At 43.1% G+C, this 5,000-nt stretch overlaps 1 protein-coding gene across 2 annotated transcripts in view; it reads right to left on the minus strand.

Annotated features, from left to right (window-relative positions):
* The window catches only part of LOC106594732 (protein sidekick-1), a 438,074-nt gene that overhangs the window by 425,352 nt on the left and 7,722 nt on the right, over window positions 1-5,000 (minus strand). The gene's annotated exons all lie outside the window — the stretch shown is intronic.

The raw sequence follows: 5,000 nt of genomic DNA on the forward strand, positions 1-5,000 counted from the left end.
AAGAACTACCAGAACAACCATCTCTCTCTACACTATTATAAAGAACTACCAGAACAACCATCTCTCTCTACACTATTATAAAGAACTACCAGAACAACCATCTCTCTCTACACTATTATAAAGAACTACCAGAACAACCATCTCTCTCTACACTATTATAAAGAACTACCAGAACAACCATCTCTCTCTACACTATTATAAAGAACTACCAGAACAACCATCTCTCTCTACACTATTATAAAGAACTACCAGAACAACCATCTCTCTCTACACTATTATAAAGAACTACCAGGAGGACAACCATCTCTGCAGCACTCCACCAATCACGCCTTTATTGTAGAGTGGCCAGAAGGAAGCCACTCCTCAGTAAAAGGCACATGACAGCCCACTTGGAGTTTGCCAAAAGGCACCTAAAGGACTCTTAGACCATGAAAAACAAGATTCTCTGGTCTGATGAAACCAAGATTGAACTCTTTGGCCTGAATGACAAGCGGCACGTGTGAAGGAAACCTGGCACCATCCCTGCGGTGAAGCATGGTGGGGGCAGCATCATGCTGTGGGGAAGTTTTTCAGCGGCAGGGACTGGGAGACAAGTCAGGATCGAGGGAAAGATGAACCGAGCACAGTACAGAGAGATCCTTGATGAAAACCTGCTCCAGAGCGCTCAGGACCTCAGACTGGGTCGAAGGTTCACCTTCCAACAGGACAATGACCCTAAGCACACAGCCAAGACAACGCAGGAGTGGCTTCGGGACAAGCCTCTGAATGTCATTGAGTGGCCCAGCCAGAGCCCGGACTTGAACCTGATCAAACGTATCTGGAGAGACCTGAAAATAGCTGTGCAGCAACGCTCCCCATCCAACCTGACAGAGCTTGAGAGGATCTGCAAAGAAGAATGAGAGAAACTCCCCAAATACAGATGTGCGAAGTTTGTAGGATCATACCCAAGAAGACTTGAGGCTGTAATCGCTGCCAAAGGTGCTTTAACAAAGTACTGAGTAAAGAGTCTGAATAGTTATGTAAATGTAATATTTCAGTTTTTTTTGCAAAAAATTCAATAAACTTTTTTTTGCTTCGTCATTATAGGTTATAGGTGTGTAGATTGATGAGTAAAAAAAATGTGATCAATTATAGAATAAGGATGTAACGTAACAAACCGTGGAAAAAGTCAAGGGGTCTGAATACTTTCCGAATGCACTGTATATATAGATACATACACACAAACACACACACACACTGTACATACATACATACACATACACACACACACTGTACATACATACATACACATACACACACACACTGTATATACATACATACATACTGTACATACATACATACACACTGTACATACAGACAGACATACAGACTGTACAGACAGAGACATACATACAGTGAGGGAAAAAAGTATTTGATCCCCTGCTGATTTTGTACGTTTGCCCACTGACAAAGAAAGGATCAGTCTATCATTTTAATGGTAAGTTTATTTGAACAGTGAGAGACGGAATAACAACAAAAATTTCCAGAAAAATGCATGTCAGAAATGTTATAAAATGATTTGCATTTTAATGAGGGAAATAAGTATTTGACCCCCTCTCAATCAGAAAGATTTCTGGCTCCCAGGTGTCTTTTATACAGGTAACGAGCTGAGATTAGGAGCACACTCTTAAAGGGAGTGCTCCTAACCGCAGCTTGTTACCTGTAAAAAAGACACCTGTCCACAGAAGCAATCAATCAGATTCCAAACTCTCCACCATGGCCAAGACCAAAGAGCTCTCCAAGGATGTCAGGGACAAGATTGTAGACCTACACAAGGCTGGAATGGGCTACAAGACCATCACCAAGCAGCTTGGTGAGAAGGTGACAACATTTTGTGCGATTATTCGCAAATGGAAGAAACACAAAAGAACTGTCAATATCCCTCGGCCTGGGGCTCCATGCAAGATCTCACCTCGTGGAGTTGCAGTGATCATGAAAACGGTGAGGAATCAGCCCAGAACTACACGGGAGGATCTTGTCAATGATCTCAAGGCAGCTGGGACCATAGTCACCAAGAAAACAATTGGTAACACACTACGCCATGAAGGACTGAAATCCTGCAGCGCCGCAAGGTCCCCCTGCTCAAGAATACATGCCCGTCTGAAGTTTGCCAATGAACATCTGACTGACTCAGAGGACAACTGGTGAAAGTGTTGTGGTCAGATGTGACCAAAATGGAGCTCTTTGACATCAACTCAACTCGCTGTGTTTGGAGGAGGAGGAATGCTGCCTATGACCCCAAGAACACCATCTCCACCGTCAAACATGGAGGTGGAAACATTATGCTTTGGGGGTGTTTTTCTGCTAAGGGGACAGGACAACTTCACCGCATCAAAGGGACGATGGACGGGGCCATGTACCATCAAATCTTGGGTGAGAACCTCCTTCCCTCAGCCAGGGCATTGAAAATGGGTCGTGGATGGGTATTCCAGCATGACAATGACCCAAAACACACGGCCAAGGCAAGAAAGGAGTGGCTCAAGAAGAAGCACATTAAGGTCCTGGAGGGGCCTAGCCAGTCTCCAGACCTTAATCCCATAGAAAATCTGTGGCGGGAGCTGAAGGTTCGAGTTGCCAAACGTCAACCTCGAAACCTTAATGACTTGGAGAAGATCTGCAAAGAGAAGTGGGACAAAATCCCTCCTGAGATCTGTGCAAACCTGGTGGCCAACTACAAGAAACGTCTGACCTCTGTGATTGCCAACAAGGGTTTTGCCACCAAGTACTAAGTCATGTTTTGCAGAGGGGTCAAATACTTATTTCCCTCATTAAAATGCAAATCATTTTATAACATTTTTGACATGCGTTTTTCTGGATTTTTGTTGTTGTTATTCTGTCTCTCACTGTTCAAATGAACCTACTATTGAAATTATAGACTGATCATTTCTTTGTCAGTGGGCAAACGTAGAAAATCAGCAGGGGATCAAATACTTTTTCCCCCACTGTATATACTGTACATACATACTGTACTGTAACGTGTGTCGTGTGTGGAGGACCAAGACGCAACAGGGAAGTGTATACTCATCTTCTCTTTTTAATTTATAAGATGGAGAAACAAAATAAACACGTATACAATTAACAGAAACGACACTAACAGTTCTGTCATGTGACAAGCACAAAACAGAATACAACTACCCACAATACAAACACACCCCTAATTATACGACCTTCAATCAGAGACAACGATAGACAGCTGCCTCCAACTGAAGGCCCCAACACCAATTAACTAAACATAGAAATACAAATGACTAGACAGAACATAGAAATAAACTAACAGAAAAATAACCAAAACCCTGGACTAATAAATCAAATACCCCTCTCTACATGGACACATACACACAACCACCCTGAACCACATCAAATAAATACCCCCTGCCACGTCCTGACCAAACTAAACACTAACAAATAATATCTTTACAGGTCAGAACGTGACATGTACATACATACACACTGTACATACATACATACATACATACATACATACATACATACATACATACACACACACACAGTCTTCGATCAGACACACACATATATAATAGAACAGGCCATTCTACTTGACTGGCCGACAACAATGGACCACTAAGCCCCTTGTGTGTGTGTGTGTGTGTGTGTGTGTGTGTGTGTGTGTGTGTGTGTGTGTGTGTGTGTGTGTGTGTGTGTGTGTGTGTGTGTGTGTGTGTGTGTGTGTGTGTGTGACAATAGAACCTAGACAAAGCAGACCCAACGGCCTTCAGTAGCTGAATGACTCAACCCCATACTGCACTGAGACTGACCTGACTACCACCCTGGGGGGGTCAATGTCTCATCAGCTCTGATTTCAAAGCTCTCCACATTTTCTATAACCCTGAACATTCTCTCTCTTCCTCTCCCTCTCTTCATCATTCTCTCTCTATCTATGGGACACACAGTCCTGGTTTCCACGTCAAGGACTACTGTTGTGGAGTGAAGGGGAGCCAGGTGCAGTACTCGTTCTCCCCCTTTCTCCACACACACCACTTCACACACACACCATTTCACACACACCACTTCACACACACACCACTTCACATGGACACACACACACTTCACATGGACACACACACACACACCACTTCACATGGACACATACACACACACCACTTCACATGGACACACACACACCACACTTCACATGGACACACACACACACTTCACATGGACACACACACACACCACTTCACATGGACACATACACACACACCACTTCACATGGATACACACACCACCCTTCACATGGACACACACACACACACTTCACACATAAATGATTGATGATTGGCTGAGATAAATTGATTATGAAAATACTGTGGGGGCTGTTTCGTTAGTCTTCAGTGCGGCTTTTGACATTATCGATCATAGTCTGCTGCTGAAAAAACGTGTTATGCCTTTACACCCCCTGCTATATTGTGGATAAAGAGTTACCTGTCTAACAGAACACAGAGGGTGTTCTTTAATGGAAGCCTCTCCAACATAATCCAGGTAGAATCAGGAATTCCCCAGGGCAGCTGTCTATGCCCATTACTTTTTTAAATCTTTACCAACGACATGCCACTGGCTGATTTAAAAAGTGTCTAGGTATGAGGATGACTCAACACTATACACGTCAGCTACTACAGCGACTGAAATGACAGCAACACTTAACAAAGAGCTGCAGTTAGTTTCAGAATGGGTGGAATAAGTTAGTCCTAAATATTTCTAAAACTAAAAGCATTTTATTTGGGACAAATCATTCACTAAACCCTAAACCTCAACTAAACCTTGTAATGAATAATGAGGAAATTGAGCAAGTTGAGGTGACTAAACTGATTGGAGTTACCCTGGATTGTAAACTGTCATGGTCAAAACATATTGATACAACAGTAGCTAAGATGCCACAAAGAGGGACTTGCAATTGCAATTGGCTAAGAACAGGGTAGCACGGTTGGCCCTTGGATGTACAC

This window comes from Salmo salar, chromosome ssa02, assembly GCF_905237065.1.
Source record: "Salmo salar chromosome ssa02, Ssal_v3.1, whole genome shotgun sequence".
NCBI lineage: Eukaryota > Metazoa > Chordata > Actinopteri > Salmoniformes > Salmonidae > Salmo > Salmo salar.